At 45.5% G+C, this 18,424-nt stretch overlaps 1 protein-coding gene and 1 long non-coding RNA gene across 3 annotated transcripts in view; one reads left to right on the forward strand and one right to left on the reverse strand.

The window, feature by feature from the left end:
* LOC119013047 (calsyntenin-2-like) overlaps positions 1-18,424 on the forward strand; it is a 250,492-nt gene that overhangs the window by 45,578 nt on the left and 186,490 nt on the right. The gene's annotated exons all lie outside the window — the stretch shown is intronic.
* Positions 13,260-14,388, reverse strand: LOC119013054. 2 transcript variants are annotated; one of them, XR_005072675.1, is made up of 3 exons: positions 13,853-14,388; positions 13,571-13,743; positions 13,260-13,403 (listed from the first exon to the last, which is right to left on the reverse strand). It is a non-coding gene; the product is annotated as an uncharacterized LOC119013054 (long non-coding RNA). The 2 variants fall into 2 exon arrangements; XR_005072673.1 differs by having other exon boundaries at positions 13,846-14,387.

An 18,424-nucleotide genomic window follows, 5' to 3' on the forward strand; every position in this document is an offset into this window, starting at 1 on the left:
CTCTCCACGGAGTCCAACCTCTTTTTCTCGCTCTGCCCCCGAGCCGGAAGGTTATAAACTCCGGTCTGAAGTGAATTTTAATGAGAAGTTATGATCACATCACCATATTATCCTCTCTTTAAGGTTACTGGTCCCCTTAGCCTCAGCTGTCTTGCTCTAGCAACCAGCCATTAGGATTTTAATAGGTGGTATGTGCGGGGGTTGCGTGGATCAGAGGCAAACACAACCCACATGACATCTGGGAGAATTCAAAAAGCTGTAAGCTCAGGCAGTATCTGTGTCTGTTTGTTTACGCTGCTATCACAGTGTATGCAGGAAGTACAAAATGTCACATTCTGTGACTCAGAAGCTTCGTTTTTTTTTCACAGTTGTCTTAAAGAAATGTTCATTTAAGGATGCTGAGTTAAAAAAAAAAACAAACAAACATATTGCTTTCAGCCCTCCAAGTGCTTCTCTGACTAAAACTGACAAATTCCTCGATGAAAAGGTCGTGACCTCAGTATCCTCAGCGGTCGCCACGGCCTGTCAAGTAATCAAGTGTGGCCACATGCCAGTTTTGTTCATTAAATACATTTTTGCTGTTAATTGTCATTGTTTTGAGCTCCACAGTGTCATACGTGCCCTCTGTCTCGTCTCTAGTATATCAGGTGTGTTCGTCTGGCAGCACGCAGACAGATCTGTCTTTGCAAACTGTTGTCACCGTGCGTACGTGTGTGTCGGACCATGGCGCGGCGTTGACAGCCGCGTGGCGTCAAACGTTTTGCAGTCACGAGGAGTCGGCGTGTCTCGCGGTAGCGGTGTGTCAGTTTTTGGCTGGGATTGGGATTTCTCTGCACGGCTACGGGGGCGTCAACACATTCGCATGCTGCACTCTATCAAGGCTGTGCAAGGTTAGGAGTGCAGCGGACGAGTTCAGAATCATTTCAGACGAGGCACGCCAGCCTGCACCCATGTTCCCTCCGCTGGGGGAATGGATTTGTGCCTCCCAGCTGAATTTTAAACACAGTCACACATTTAAATGACAGACAGTATTATACATCAGCTGTGGTGGAGAAAAAAAAACTGTGGAGGGCCCGAGCCCAGTTTCCTAACACCTCCTTAAGGCAAAGGTAACTAACATCCCTTTAAATGTTAACTCTGAATAAATAACACCAAAGCATGTAATTTTTCCGTAATTCAGAATTGAAATACTTGAATACTAGAATAGAAGCATCATTTTCAAGAACTTTAGTGAGTAATATTCCCCCAAACAGCAGCAAAATGTATCAATGAAACCTCCACCCAGGAACAGTTGATCATGATAGTAAGGCTCTAGCCGTTGACTGAATATTAAGCTTCAGTTTCATACTGAATGATTATGTGCACGAAAACTTTCGCCAAAAAAATAGGGAGCAGCACATCACCAGCATAGCTAACTGCTGCTAGCTGTAGCTGTCGTTCACGAGCAAGCTCAGTGAACTGTGCAGCTAGCGGTTGTATTAGCATAGCACCAGGGGATTGGTGGTGTTTGTTATCAGACTGTCACTTCCTAAGGTACAAACTGTTTAGGGGCTAGCTGGTTAGCATGCTAACCTTGATAGATATCTCTGTGACATGATAAATACCAGTGTCATGATGTCAAGCTGCTGGAGGCTAGCTGCTGTTAGCATAACACACACATATTTCCAACCAAAGATTGAACCAAGTGTAAGCAGAGTTGCATTTTGGGTAACACTGGTGTTGTATTTTGACAAGGAAGAATGGAGCAAAAGGAGATAATATCATTTGATGCCTTTTTGTCCTAAACAGTCCTTCGCGAGTCTGACAGTGATCTAGGAGAGCGCTGCTAAATCGGTCCAGTGCTCTTTTAAGCACTCCTGTGGGAAATGTGTGCGAGAATATCTCAGCAGCCATCGAAAGACTGAAGTTTCTCAAGTCAGGATCATATCGCACGAGGCAGGGCAGGAATGAACACTGGGGTTCAAAGTAAGATATATGGACAACATTATAGCACTAGCTCACACTGGATTTATAACACTCCTGCCAGGTTGTGCTTATCTGATATCACATAAAACAGCTTGATAAATCAAAGCCCGGGCTCCGTCTTGTACGTTCAACCCATCGCGCCATGTAAAAGAAAAGATCAGTCTTTTCTAAGCAAGGGGATGTGGCAGGATGCCATGGATGGATGCTAATAAAGTTACAATATACGAAAAAGGTCAAACGGTTGATCCCATTACCCTTCATAAGGGAAATGACAGTGATGGCTGGCCCCAGTGGCCTGACGAGAATCAAAGCAGCGAGGTAGCACGATGAACCGCAGTGGCTCTGCCTGTTAATGGGACCTTAAATCACTTTATGGTGTACATTATTTAACAAGCCTTCAGCTTTGATGCAGTTATGTATCAGCCGATATAAATTTACATCACAGTCTTCTTGTTTGATGTCCTTGACATTGAGCGGCTCAGAGTAGTCTGCTCCCCGCCATAGCGTCCCGCGTGTAGATGACATTCTCGGCGCTGATAAGACAGAGAGTCAATATTATCATCAATCCACTGTTGTCGGTGTGAATCCGGGCCCCCTTATCAACCTGTTCGCCCAGGTGAAAGCAAATGTCACTGGTTTTGCTACGCCTTCTTAGCGGTGCACTCTCGAGAGCCTGTTTCCAGCTATCTGTGCTCTTCCTCCCAGCTGGTCCCATAATGCCATCTGCAAACATATAGATATAATTATCACCTCGGCTTCCCCGTCGAGTCTAGACGACATACACATTCCCACGTTGTTCATTATAGGCAGCGCAGGGAAGGGTGGATGACAACACCCTCCTGATGCACCCATTTATCTGGCGTCTCATCGCCCGACTTGCAATATTGCTCTGACAAGAGGACCACGATTGCTTGCTTGAGCACAGGAGGGAGGGAGGGAGGGAGAGACTGAGGGGAAAACAGCAGCTTTAATATGGCAGCTGATAAGGAAAGTGAGTGGATACAACCTACGTGAGCTCCTCAACCTGGATCTCCCTATCTCCCATTTCCTTTTTTTTTTCTCTCATTTTCCCCCACCCACCCACCCACCCCCTCCGTTTCGGAATTGCAAATCAGCCCATGTGTTTCCTTACAGGCGAGGCGGGAGATAAGGAGCGAGGTGTTGGACGTATCAGCAATCGGAGCATGTTGTTTATTTTCGATTGCATTTATTTTATTCTCAGCGTTTATTTATCTCTCTGTCACTACATGAATGTATGCCTTCTTGCCTTTGTACACATGAATGCGGGGGGATTTTTGCCTGTAAGAGCGATAAAGATGGATAGCGTGTTTGTGTGTGTGATCTGGCTCAGATTGCGTTGTATCCGAGCGTGCACTCAAGGGATGGGTGGTTACAGAAAATGTGGTTTCCTAGAAATGTGTGTGTGTGTGTGTATATCTGTGTTGGTGTGTGTTTTTCTGAGAGGGCTTCTGTGCTTGCGTGACTGTGAATTCGGGAGCGGTTCGGGGCAGGTTGAGACGAGTAGATGAAACTTGTTTGGCTTTGGCTCGAGTCAGCAGGCAATGATAGGTGAGCCCAGAGTGCCGCCAGGAAGATGGACTCCGGGAGATCACAGAGTCATTCACCCTACACAGATAGACATGGAGACAGCCCTTGGCTGCTGAGTGCTGAGACTGGGTGGGGGGAACAAGATAATGTGTACACGCGCATACACACAGCGGCTGTCAGTCAGCGGAGGTGCAGTCTGAGAAACACCAAACTTCCATCAGGAACAGAAAAGAGAAGAGGGCCTGGTGGAGCTGTACAATCTGAACAGTGCCTATGGGCAAGTTTTGTTCATGTTATGTTATTTTGACGGCACAGTGTTCACAAAGAGAAATACATATCAGGGATCAGCTTGCGCTGGTAGAAACTTTGATTTACTATCATCAGACTCATGTTCGCTTACAAGTTGGAATAGCTGCGCTCCATCTGCACTGATAAGGCAGCCAGTTGTTTGAGGTTTTTCGTATCTTAGAATAGTCTGTTTTATTGATCACAAATTAGCATACACAGCCCCGTTCTTGATCTCTTCTGGGCGCTGCTTCCGAGCTTCAAATACACACACACACACACACACACACTCACCCGCACACACTCACACGCCCACACTCACACACATACACCCACATGCGGCTTAAGCCTCTTTGGCAGATCCCAGCATGCCGTGTCCACTCCGCTGCTTCAGTGCCAGGTCTGATATGAGGCCGGGCCGTGCCAAGCCACTTGCCCCGCGGCGGGTGGCGCAAATCTGGGCATCCGTAGATAGCTACTAGCAGCTCTTCATCGCCATGGTAACTGCCAAATGACACCAGCACCCCTTGGTTCCCCGTCCCGAATCTCACCAATAGTGAAAGGTCATGTATCATGTCCTTGTTCTGTCAGGAACATTTAAAACCGGCAGGAAACCAAAACAAAGGATCTTATGCTTAGTCTTGTACAAACACAGCTCACTTGGAACAAGCACAGGTTTCGTGATGTGACAGACAGATATTTTCCTTTTTCTCGATATGCATTTCACACACTCGCATCACAAAGAGAGGGCCATTACAGAGGTAAGTGTTGGGTATAATCAGCGGCTATTGTTAGCGGAATTATGTTGTACAAGAGGAGACAGTTCTCCTAGACAATAACTGTAATCGGGATCCGCACATCCACCACATCAGTGTAATAAGGTTGCTTGCAAACTGATCCTCTTGGCAATAACCTCACATCCGCCCACAGACACTGTAGATGCTCAGATATTCAGGGTATGCGAGCCTCAAGGTGATTGCCTTGATTTCGTCCCGTCTCAGTTACAATAAAACTTTCTTCACATTTCAATCAGCTCTCGCTTGATGTGCCGACACATCATTTCAGCCAGCTCGTGCGTGAAGGCAGTGGCTGGAAGTTACAGTTTCGAGGTCTTTGTATTTAACTCTGCCACTGTCTACCACAGCTCCACTACTTCTCAGTGGGGAAATATTGTCTGACGTTCATTTGAAAGCCATAGGGACTGGTCATTGTTAAACTGAATTAATATAAAAGCCTCGTTTCAAAATGTATGACAATCTTAAAATAAAAAAATGCAATAGTAGCTCAAGTCAAGTTTGAGAATGGCTTTATTTAAGTTACCGTGCGAGATTTAATGGGGAGTGACCAGGTTAAACTTCAGCCAGAGTTTACAGGTGGATGCTGTTTTTGGAGGTGGGGTTTTATGAAACGCCATATGAGCAATATGTCATGAGCGAGTGCAGCGGCACAGCTTGAGTTGTCCGCCTTGAAGTTTGCTTGCCGGCTCTGCTCCGTTTAGGCATCTGTCTCTAGCCCTCTCGGTTTTCTCCTCCTTCTCTCCAAACTGCTTGACAATTCCCCCCACCCACCCCAAATCAATTTCTAAATCCAATTAGTCATTGCATTAGACTGTGAGGAAAAACACCACTGTGCACTGTAGCCTGACAAATGTTTGGCTGCTGCTGTTGTTTGTTTGCCATGTGAGAGCTATTGATCAGAGGGTACGAGGGCGATAGAGGAGGGGAGGGGTGGAGGACCAGGTGGAGATAAGTGTTATTGTAAAGTAAATGTGAAGGGAAGGCAGATAAAAGGGATTGATAGACGGGCAGAAAGTTCTGCAGTAGGTGGAGAGGCGGCCAACATCTGGCAGCAGCTGGAGACAAAAGCAGGTGAGGAAGAGAGATAAAGGAAGATTTGGGTGTGGGGGGGCTCGAAGACAGAGGCTTGAGTTTGGCTCGGCGTCAGGGAGAGATTAGCGGGAAGGAGAGTGGCGCGGAGTGAGCGTTATTGCCTGGGGTTGAATGTGTCAAAAGCAAAAAGGATGATGCCAAGCGAGGCCGGGGGGGGCCGCCTGGCTATCTGGCAGCCAGGGGGTGCCCACTCCAAGATGCCAACATGTAAAGAGATGGATGGAGGGTGGCGACGAGAGGCAAGCCAAGAGAGTGGAGACTGATTTAGAGGGGGATAAACAAAGGGACTGATGAGGACGGAGCGAGGGGAGATCAAAGGGTCCGAGCAGCTTTACAGTTTCATCCAAATCATCCTGAAATCTCCCGTGATGCTCGGAAGGCTCGAGCAAAGCCAAAACAGGAAATTTTGACAAGTATTACGCCGCAGAAATACTAATGGCGCGTTGCTTTAGGCAACATCCATGAAGGGATAATAATAACGTGCAACATGATAGCATTTATTATTCCAAGGGAAATGAAATTCAAAGGCCAGCGCAATGCTGGAGCGCACATCCATAACAGTTTACAATAGATAACATAATAACCAATTAACAGCATTAATGGCTACAGCTGAATTATCAGAACACATTGTGTTCATTTATGTGCAATTTATGTATCATCCCCTTCTCACAGGGCCCTCAGAATGAGGCCGCACAGCAAACACCATTCACATGTTTGCTTATTACATATTCAAATGTATGCGTGCACAAGCAAACAATAAGCTGTCGCTTTATATTCTCACTGTCTTATATTTTATCCTGTTTTTCTTTGCAAGCGAGGATTTCTGAAAGTACATATTGTTGAAAGCATTTTCTCTCACGCTCGCTCCTCTCTTCCTCTCTTCTCCTCTCCCCTCCGTGTCATCTCGTCTCTGCCCTCCTCTTGTTTGTGCCATGATTTCACTGCTCCGTGTTGCAATTTCAACATTTCAATATTTCATCTAATATTTCCAGAGCAGAGAGCAGTGTCGCTGAATTATTTAGCACCACCGGAAATCTGGGTGAAGAAAAGTCTGGCACACCAACACAAACTCACACACACACACACACTAATACACACAATACTAATACAGAGATGGATACACACTGTAGATTTGTGGCTCTGGGTGTGGATCTTTGCCAGTGAAAAGTGTAAAAAGGTCATTCTTGAACTGTGACCTGGGAAGGAGAGAGGTAGATCAATCAGGGGAGCTGATCCCACCCTGCTATAATCACCATCCACAGCCCTGTCCTGGGGCTGATGGATGACCACTCTCTAACCCACCTTCTCTTGCTCGCCCACAGACACTCACACATGTGCATGCTGCTCTTGCACACACACACACGCACATGCATGCACGGCCACTTATAAATCAGGACAACGCAGGCAGGGCTCTTGGTCGCCGCCGGACGCGAGCATTGTCATGGATATGTGACATTTACTATGGGTAGATGAGGAATCCTGCAGGGATTTAATTTATAGTTTTTTAATATGCATCAGCAGCAGCTTGTGCATGTATTGTCCGTGTGCCCACATGGTCATTTTGATCACTAGGGCACCGCTGGGATGGATTACCTCTCCCCTTGTTTGCTGATTAAAGCAGATGGGATGGAGAAAGTGAAAATTATGGATTTGTGCTGCAGTGATTTGACCGGTTACCATTCTTCTCCAAAGAAGGGGGGTGGTATTGTTGAACACTGTATTTCACGGTGCTTTATTCACTGAGAGATCATGAATCAAACAAAAATGTTGAAAAAATGTGGTATCTTGCAATGTTTTGAAAGTGAGACTCCTGCATCCGTCAAACCAGCCACCTGGCTAACAAACCCAGCAGCAAACCATCAGACTCAGGTGAAAACATGACCTCTTAGTGGAGATGATGAGGGGAAAGAAAGGAATGGAGACATGAGAGCTGGACGGACTGTGAGAAAGGTGAAGAAACCGAAGGAGGAATATTAAGAGAAATTTCATGTTGCAAGAAAATAATATTGAAAGCTCCAGCATGTCTTCTTGTGATATTTTTATCCAGCTGAAGCAGAGCTTATAAAGAAAAGTCTGATCCCAACTGTGATCGCACAAACTGCACAAAACCATCTACAACTGATGATTAAATCTCCTCCAAAGGGCCGAGCTAAGCAGAAACGCCGTCTTGCTCCTAAGGCAGCAATTGTACATTATAGAATCTCAATCACTCTCAATTGTTGTATATGCATTTCCAATGCTGACATGCAGGGAAACAGTACAATCAGCAATTCTTTGCTTGATTACACCCCTTCAATCAAATGGTATTCACTGAGATTGCCATAAGCTGTTGTGATGGAGGAGAAATGAAAAGGAAATTGAGATCGCACACCGAGTGTAACGGGACTGGGAGGAGAAAGGAACTCCGGAGGTACAGAGCGTTTGTGTCTGTGTTTGTTTGCGGCTTTGACCATGTAAAATGGAAGGGGTGGTGGAGGTCACAGATGTACATTTAGGGCGCAGGGTAAACTACAGTGAACATTTGAGATCTCGGTTGTCAGGTTGACTAGTACAGTAGAAAGCTAAAAAGGCGTGTTTTCGCTAAGAAAATAAATGATTCACCGCTGTTTCTTTTACACCCTGTATTACTTTCATAGATGTTATGTCTGAGCAAACAGTCGTTCACCTCGTATAGAGTACATTCCAACTAGTTGAGTGTTGCTACACCGATCAGGCAGAGATATGCTATGTAACATATTTGCTTGAAAGTCGCTAGACCTTTGTTATATAGAGGTTTGTTGAGATGGGACTAAAATCAACATGAATCAAATTAAAAACATGACCTTGTCTGTGAACATTTCAGTCTCGTTCGATGTATTTTCAACAGCAATGGCGGTTGTTTAACAAAGACGATGGCAACTCGTGCGATCCCACGCAACTTAGGTCTTTTGAATGAGAGACCACGAGCAGCAGAAATTACAAACAGTGCGATTAAGCATAAAGTTAATGAATATCAAACATAGCCAGTCAATATCAAACATAGTCTTTCCGGAAATTTAGTATTAAATCTTGCTAACTCGTAGGATCAAAAAACAGGTTTTCAGGAGCTTTAAGTTCATTTGACTGGCTTGATATTTCGCAAAGAGCTGTGAGTGACGTGTCCAACAGTGGATTTGTCACACTTCAGTTTCTTAGTGGATAAATCAAACCTCTACCTCAGTGGTGTCAAACTGATCCAGTAAAGGGCCATGTGGCTGCAGGTTTTCATTCCAACCAAGCAAGAACACACCTGATCCAAATCAGCATTCTCTGAGTCCATGCTGTCTGGCAGAATGCACTCCTAATCCATACCTGCACTAGGACCGCACCGCATTAGCACGCTGACTGAAACCTCACTACTGACTACCACTAGCTTTGTGTGTGTGTGTGCCTCTTCCAAGGCATCTGATCAACTCTCTAGAGCTGAGCTGATGCGTACCGTGATCAATACCTGGCCTCCGATACCATCCCTCACATGCTCTGCAACGTCTCAGGCATGGCCCTCTCTCTTTCTCTTTGTGCCTCGGCCTTTATCCTGCAAGCCTGTAGTACAACTTGATTTCACAAAAGGAAGCGAGCATTATAATAAGCTGCATTATCAGCCAGCTCGCCGGGAATTCATCGGAAAAGCCCCTCACTCCGCCTCCATTCCTTTTTATTTTCATCACTCTGTCTTTCTGGGCATTATTTTACCTCTCTCTCCCTCAGCGCCTCCACTCTCTCCCTCTCCTTCTCTGTACCCACCTATTACTGATGAGTCGATTTCACGAGTCAGTGATGCAGAGAGGGTACAGTAGAATATGCGGTGTGCGAGTGTGAATAACAATAACTGTCTATGCCTCATAAGGGAAACTATAATTGCATGCACTGGCACTGAGATCACATGCCTCATAAAAGCGCAAATGGCCATTTTATCCGAAAAGTCGCTCTGTTGTTGTGGGTAATTTTTAGCTAATTGTAGTTATATGAACATCGCCAAAGGTGGGGGTCGGCTCATTCTTTAGCAGTGGTGTTGAGAGATCAAGCTTTTGTCTGAACTCAATTTGATTGTTTCTTTTATTGTCGAGAAGAGACGGCATCAGTATCAGACGCCGGTGCTCATTTTATTTCCCTCTGATTCTGTCTTTTCGTCTCCGTGTGCAGACAGAGCAGATTGAAAGCTGTCATTAGCTATGCGTAAAAAAACAGAGCAAATCCTCATTAATGGTATTCTTGATCCTTTGGCATAATCAAATCACAGCATCTTCATAATACCCAAATGGATTCATTTTCCTCATTTGTGCTGAATGAATCAATATTCGGGCTTGTAATTGATGTGGGAGTAATGCAAGTGCACAGCAGATCGAGATAGTGAAAAACACTTTAACAATATACAGTCTATTGACACACACACACACATGCTAACGCGCTACACATTCACTGCTCAGCTCAGTTCAAGGCTTGCTGGTGAACTGAGATGAGCGTTGAAATCAGTCGACTCCCCGCGCGTTGCCATAGAAATGTAAATCAACTTATCTGGCAGCGTAACAGCATAAACCATCTGCAAAACACATCTTCCCATTACTCACAAACTTATTATCTGTCTCTAAGTTATATGTATGCAATATAGAAGCAGCTGAGAAACAAAAAAAAAGAGAGAGGAAAAAAAATCCCAGTGTGCATTCAGGAAGGATGGCGCGCAGGAGGTGGCCGAGGTAGAGACTCCACAAACAGCTTTTGAAACTGATTTGAGCGGAGAAGCAATTAGGCAGCGGGCTCATTTCTGCATTACGGCTGCGAGAGTTTTCAGCTCTGATGTGGGCTGTTGTATCAACATCTATTCAACACGTGCATGCTCGCCGCGTTGCCTTTTCTTTTTTCTCCAGCTGCTCGAGAGGCACCTGCAGAGTGGGCCATTACAGCGCCATTGTCCAGGTAGAGAGGGCCGTCAGAAGAAACCTCGCTGAAATGTTTTCCCTTGTCCTCGGATGTGCTCCTTCTGTGAGCGTGTGTAGGGGTTTTTTTTTCAACGTTTCAAATAAAAATGGCATTGAAATCGTCTGATGCATTCTTGCCCACGGGCGCTCATGTAAACATTTGTTCACGTGACGCCGAGGCTGAATGGGGAGTGAAGTTGTGGCCCTTTCTTTACCGGGCACTCATTTTGACACTTAAGTTCTGCTCTCCTCATCCCTGCTGTGCTAAATGAAGGCATCAAAACTTGTCTGCTGGCTCTTGGCGCTTCCTCTCCGACTGGTTCCTGACCTGTTATTCTTCTTCTCCTCCTGGATTCGCCCCTATTCATTCTCCCCCATTTTCTGTTACACCTCATTCTCCACCGCCTGCTCTCTCTGAGAACGTGACCTTCTCTCTCTCTCTGTCTTCGGTCACTGTCTCACCTCCATCCTCATCGCCCCTTTCTCTAACTAAGAGTGTGTACATGTGTGTGTATTTGTGTGTGTGTGTGTGTGTCCCCTTCAGGACAGGAGTGAAGTTTGCTGTGTGTTGCAAAATATCCTTTTTGTGGCATTTGAAGAGGCTTGTGTGTCATGACTCTGACTAATTGTTACGGAACCATGCTGCTCCTGCTGCTTTACCATAGGTCTACAGCTTCCAATAATAACACACACGGACGCACACAGACACACACACACACACGAAGATATATATTTTTGCAGACAAGCAGAATTTTGAAGGAGCCCTGACTTTTGTTTTCTGATTATTTGCAGACTGAGTTATCTACAGCCCGAAATATATTGATTTTTTTTTTCCCCATCCCACACACACACACACACACATACTTGCACACTCACTCCTCTGTCGGATCTGAGAGCCGGACTATATGTTGAGCTACTTAAGTCAACACATAGTGCAGAGTTTGACCAAGCAAGACTCCCCTAGGCCTGAGGCGATGGAGTTTCCGATTGCGAGCAGTGGAAGCCTGTGGACACAGAACACACACTCCCTCACACACACGGAGCAGGAGGGAAAGGGCAGGGGACACGGATGGAAAGCAGAGGCATAACTGCGGGTTTCATTCCCCCAAATGTGATTTAACATCCACTGCGCTGCCACCTCGTGAGAGCGCTGAGACGGACTGCAGGATGGCGCACGTCGTCACCGCCCCCCCTGCTTAAAGAGCACAGGCACAATCTGACGTGCTGCCGTCAGTGTTCTCCTCGCACTGTAATCTTCACCGGCTGCTACCTTTTAGTAGGCTGATGGAAGACAAATAATTGTTTTGAGGGGAGCCAAGCTCGGTCCTAATTCAATCTTCTCACCACCCAAATCCCCTCTCAAACACACTAATGCACATTAATGAGATTTCATAGCTCTTAATGGGAGACAATGGTGGTGCCTGAGCAGGTTTTTACGCCGTGCGTTTGTTTATGTGTTTGAGTTTACCGGATGTGTGTGTGTGTGTGTGTGTGTGTGTGTGTGTGTGTGTGTGTGTGTGTGTGTGTGTGGTGCCTGTCTGGTCTAAATCTGTTTTCATTAGCTGTTGCACGAGCTCATGCGTACTTATCCATCTGCTGCGGGGGATACATGCACAGCGAGCAGCGTGGACGCATGGAGCACATACCCACAGGCTGTGATATATAGAGAAAAGCAGGCGCAAACATTAGACTGCCCTAAAGGCTAACTCCACTGACTCACGCCAGTGCTGCTGCATATGTGGCCAAAAAATGGTATGAAGCTGCTTGTTGCTCCATAGGAAGCTGTTTTTTTTTTTAAAAAAAACAAACAAAAACAAAACAGTTCAGTGGTCGAGCATTGACTCCTGTAGCACTGTTATACTCATTATTGACGGCAAAAGGACAAAAAAAAATAAAAGAGTCAACACAGCAGAACCGTTCCATGCAGTATTCTTTAGTTTCCTTCCATTTCAGTATTCTTTTGTCTTTCTTACATGTCAGCCCCCTCTGGAGCCACAAAAGGCTTTAGACTACATGTTTCCACATATGCAGTAGCAGTCCCCAAACAGAAGTAGATTAGGGCCATTGTAAAAAGAAAAGAAAATCTGGCTTTTTTCAGAGTCAGGCTCAAGTCAGACTGACTCTAAACTTTGAATTCTGAACAAAAAAAGTGAGAAAATACAGTGGCCTGATCCTCTTCCTCTAACCCCTAGCCCTGTTAACACGTCTTTAAAATTCCTTCTCTTCCTCTACCTCGTCACTGCTTTCTGTCTTCCTGACTTTTGGGAGATGATTTTTTGATGAGAGTGTCTTTTGTCCTTGGTGGAGGACTAGTGCTAAATAACTGAAAGTTAATGTACGTGTGCGGGTGGAAGAAGCGTGGAATAGGTGTCGGGTCCCCTTTAAGTTATGGAGTCATTAATGTGGTGCTGCATGTAGCACACTGTGATTTACCAGGACTTTGTCACATTACGCAAATCAAATGAACATCATTGGGAGGGCAGGGCCAGTGGTGATTTCACTGCTTCCATTCCATGAGCAGGCTCTCGGGTGTGTGCTCTGCCTTTCTCTTTTGTCTGTTCTTCCAGACAAAAATGAATACGCCAGCACAGAGACAAAGGTAAAAAAAAAAATAAAAAAAAATAAAAGCAGACTCACTCAGGCCTTATTTATTGAACAAAACAATCTGAGATTTCAGAAAACTTGCAAGAGAATGAGTTAGAACTGGAGAGGAGGACTCAGTGGTTACGGCAGGGAGTGGTGATCAACTCAAAGACATGTTCAGTCCAGACATGGATCAGTCCTGATGAGGAGAAATGAATTTGTAAAGCTTAATATTTTACACTTCACTGGATGAACTGTCATGCTTTCTCAGCATCCTATCTTTACACTGTTACAATCAGCAGTAGGATTACTTGAGGACCCAAAACTGGATACCAGAACAGGGGGCTGAGTGCAAAAGATATTTACCGAGAACTCAACGAGAGGTCGAGCTCAAGCTCAAGGTGGAGAGCTCCGGCTCAGGCTGGCGGCTCCGGCGAGGGTTCAGAGAGGGGGAACCAGAGCACTCCAGAGAGCGACTCCTGGAGGCTCCACAGACAGTTGGCTGGCGACTGACCGCTGATCCAGAGAGTGATCGTTCACTGAAGGGACGGAGGAGAAACAGTTGGACGTTAAGATAAAAAAATAGTTTCATGACAAAACGACGAGCAGCCGAAGAGAATGCTACAGCTAACTGTGTGCACCATTTACCGCACTGAGCCGACAAAATCAACTGGCAGCGAAGACCAGGGTACGTCATCAGGCGCTGAGTGCCAGAATGTGCTGCAGGTGTGTGTGTGAACCAACAGTCCTTTACTTTCATTCTGACGTAGGATAATAGGGGGTTGTATTAATGAAGCTGAACTGACTTGATGCTACAATTCAAAAGCTGAGCCAACTCCTTCAACATATAATGGAGTAGCTGTTGTTGTCGTTGTTGGGAGATTTCAGGTTTCAGGTCATATCTATATCAAGTGTTGCGCAGCGAGGCTGCTGCAGGAACTTTGAAGAAATATCCTGCCCTCCACCAAACATGCCCACGAGCTGTGAGTCAGGCCCACAGCGCTGCACGTTTAATTTGAGGATCCTCCTGTTTGTTCTTTGTGAGCGCTGACGTGTCGCAGCGCCCTCCCATGCTGGAGGTGGTGGTGGTTCTGGCTGGCCTCTTCTTGCTTTAGCCAACCCACTTGTCTTGTAATGGAGGGCAGCTTAAGTGTGCATACAGAAGTGGATGGCCGAGTTCCCAAAAGTTACACAGCCCACAACAGCACGAGCCATTCAGCTGTGCAGGATCGTTTGGACATGGTACAACTTAATATCTCTCCATGGTTCGTGTTCGGAGCGACACCCAGTTGCGTCGCATGAGTTGCTGACCGAGCCACCAATCACGTCCTGCACCCGCCCTCTTCAAGTCTACCACACAAAAACACCTCATGACAATATCTCTATTTCTGTCCATAGGCATATATATATATATATATATATATATATATATATATATATATATATATATATATATATATATATATATATATATATATATATATATATATATAGAGAGAGAGAGAGAGAGAGAGAGAGAGAGAGAGAGAGAGAGAGAGAGAATTTATCTGTACAGTGGTTCCACAAACCCAATTTAAAGAGCAGTAAGAGACCACTTTTAATTAACAGCCCAGCTTTAGCAAAGCTATTCTGAAAACCTCAAACAGAAATATCAGGTTATAAAATAGAAAAGGAAATACATAAGGCCAATGGTTTGCACTGTTGGAGCAACTTGAAATGTAAAGGATACAATTGGTGTAATAGCCATTATTGAAGGAAAGAACCCAAATAAAAAGGGCGAATGCAAACTTTTGAAGGGTAATGTGCTCACTGTGTGCTTTTGCACTGACAGCCACTGGAAATCTTTAAATCCTTGTATGCTTGAATATGCCCAGTCAAGATGATTCTTATTCTGCAGTATATGCTTTGGGTTAACGTTTGAAACAGCCTCAGGGTCAGTGCACTTGTTGTATTCTAATACTTTTTGTTATGGAATTCAACTTTCGAATAATTGATTGAGATTAAATGAACCATAATCTGAAAGATGCGGTCCGTTTACAACACATGTTAAACCTCACTCACAAACCTCCAGTATGGTCTTTTGTACTGTTTCGCTCAGGGTTCATTGTCACAGTGTCATTCTTTCTGCATGCCGTTGAAAGCGGCTGGCCTTGGGTGCAGCGATCGACTGATGAAAGGGAATCCTTTGTCCTGCTTCTCTTATATCAGCTTGCAAGTTAAACAAAACAGAAGATAAAACACACGCTTCGCCCCGTGTTGAGTCTGTCTCTACACGGTCTGACCGCGGTCCTTTCTGCATCAAACCTCACCTCACCTGACAACTCTGCCTAAGTGCAGCTTCTTTCTTTCTGCCTCGTCATCCCGGGATGAATTGATTCTAAGTGGTACATGTATTTATTAGTGTAGCTGCTGCCGTTTGAGTACACTGCGCTTCAACACAGCACGGTAGCTCTGAGGCTTAGCCAGTTATAGGCCTATCAAAGCCCAATGCTGCAGGAATCATCTCACACTCCTACCACACAAAAGACACCCAAACACGAATTACACACCATACCAATCACTGCTGCTCCAACTGAGCTATTAGGCAGTGCTGATAGCAAAAGCATAAAACCCACCGCCTCACCCCAGAACCATTACACAGTGTGTGTGTGTGTGTGCGTGTGTGCAACATAGGTAATGCTCTGACTGACTCCTTTGCTGAGTCCACAGCTTCATCATCATTAGGCCGCTGCAGTGATAAGACAAAAATGATAGAGGGATGTGGAGAGAGAGAGAGAGAAAGTGATGTGGTTCTGCAGCAGAGGTATCAAGGGGATTACCTTCACAACTCCTACCTACCTAATAGACTCTCTCACCCTGTCTAATGACACACACACACACGCGCGCGTGCAGACGCACACACACACACACATGCACACACACATGCTACTTTTAGGATTAACACTTCACAGCATCCTGCTTTGACAGTTTCACACTGAAATATAATGAAGTGCTTTGAAAGCAAAGACGGAGCATCCTGAAGTGTAACACTACCCATGGCTTATTATTATCAACACCAAATACGCATATTTTTGGCTCACAGACGGAACTGCAAACCCAAAACACATTTTCTCTACGTGCACCCTTTCCTTCCGCCCCAACTTTTCCCCCCCTTTAATTCTCTCCTTTTTAATCTTCCCCGCATTTCTCTTATCTGATCTGCCTTCATTACCAGCGCATCCTCATTAGGGTTCCTCGAAACGTTAATCTCGTTAAGAACAATCAAAGCGGCCTGGCTCCGAGCCGGCCTCCGTGCGATGAGCGGAGAACAATGGCAAAGTTGTTCCTTCATGAACTCTTTTCATCTTTACTTTCTTTGTGTTTTCCCCTCCTTTTTTTTTTGTTTTCCCCTCTACTTTGCATTTCAGATGTTCTGCTGATACGTTTCCTCAGACTGTCTCGCTGCGTGAGTGTGCGTGTTGGGGATCAGTGTACCGCTAAAACCTCTAATCTTTCACGCAGCTGCTAAAACCATAAGCCCACCCTAAATGTACCATGCTACTGAAACATTTGGACGACATTACATCTTGGAAACAAGGTGTGAGTGAAGAGGGAGGAAAACGCAATTCTGAAAACAGTGCATCAAGCACATGAGGGAGAATTAGCTACAGCCTGTGCATGTACCTGCATTACCATATTCATCAAGGTTGTTTTTAGCCTTGATTCTTATCTGCTGTCATTAGCCTGGCTGCATTTTGCTAGTCCTTGGGAGTGACCTCTCTGTTTTCCCCTCTTCTTTTTCCTCACCCTCCCTATTCTTTTATCTCCTCAGAAGCAGGCGGAGATGCCGCGCTGATGTTTAGACCTTCCATCATGAAGCTGATTGGTTATGGCGCATGACAATGATTGGATTTTAATTGATTAGTTACAACCTAATTGGCTGATAGGCAGCGGCTTAATGAAAATGAGAGGACTTGACGAAAACTCAGCCTCAGTCTTCATCGGTGGGGTCTCTTACTACTTCATTCTGTCTGCAAAGAGCTCCAGAAGAAGATGCCAAGGAAGCATCCTGGTGAGATGCTGGTGCTTTCTCAACAGGTTCCTCTTGACACAAAGGAGTGGCTACTTGCAGCTTCCTCCAGAAGTCTGAGCTCCAGGCACCGTTTCTCGCAGTGAGCCACATCCAGAGATCCTGACCATTGCTTTGAGCTGGAGGGTTAGATCAACTGGTGAATCTCACCAGATCCTTCCAGTACAGGTGCCTGTTTCTTTGGATCTGGCACCTCCTTTGTCACTGTCAAGTACATGTTTTGTATTTTTAAGTGTTGTCTATCCTGTCCTTTCATTTCCCTTGTTTGCCAACTTCGCAGGCATTTTAAATGCGATTTTAAAAAGAGATTGGAGGGAGCGTTCATGTCACACAGTGAAGCCTGAAGCGTAATTAAATCTGTGGGTTTTGTGCACAAAACACAAGCTGAGCTGCCGGTGGTTTAGTGCTTTTCAGCGTCTAAATATTTTGGCATACGATCACTGACAGCCCCGCGAGCAGGTGCAGGTGATGTCAAATGATGAACAGAGCGGGGCTGATTTAAGATGTGTGTGTTTGCGTGTGTTTGTGCGATGCCCTCCACAGTGCGGAAATGGATCGGAGGCGATCGATCAGATGGACAGACGGAACATGTGTCACTTGGTTTGGTTTCTCAGCCTGTTGCTTTTCGTAGTTGTTTGCAGATCATTCGGCCCTGATCCCATTGCCCTCCCATTGTAGTGGGGGACAAACAGAGGGAAGACGAGTCGACAGGGAGGTGAAGGGACAGTCACAGCAAAAGAGGGGGAAAGCGTGTGCAGAAAAGTAGTGTTAACCATGATTTTTTTTTTTGGCTCCCCCTGGCCCGCCCGGAGCAGCACCTTGTCTGTGCTCCAGGACCTTTTGATTTACAACTTAAGCACTGCCTTCACCCCTAAACGGCCTGCTAAAACCCTCCATAACACTGTCCACGATCAAAATCGTAAATCAGGGACAACACTGACGGAGCCCAACGGTCGCCGAAAATCTGTTCAACTTCCCGCTGAGGGTGCGGACGCAGCTCTCCAGTTGTGTTAGCCGTCCTGTTGTCTGCTGGCACAGTCACAAGGTCATCCCATCCTCACACATGGTTTGCACCAATCAGTACTGATCGATGTGTTATTCATTATCTGTGCATACATTCATTTACTATACATTATTTAGTGAATGTAATA

The sequence above is a fragment of the Acanthopagrus latus genome, chromosome 2 (assembly GCF_904848185.1).
Source record: "Acanthopagrus latus isolate v.2019 chromosome 2, fAcaLat1.1, whole genome shotgun sequence".
Taxonomy (NCBI): domain Eukaryota; kingdom Metazoa; phylum Chordata; class Actinopteri; order Spariformes; family Sparidae; genus Acanthopagrus; species Acanthopagrus latus.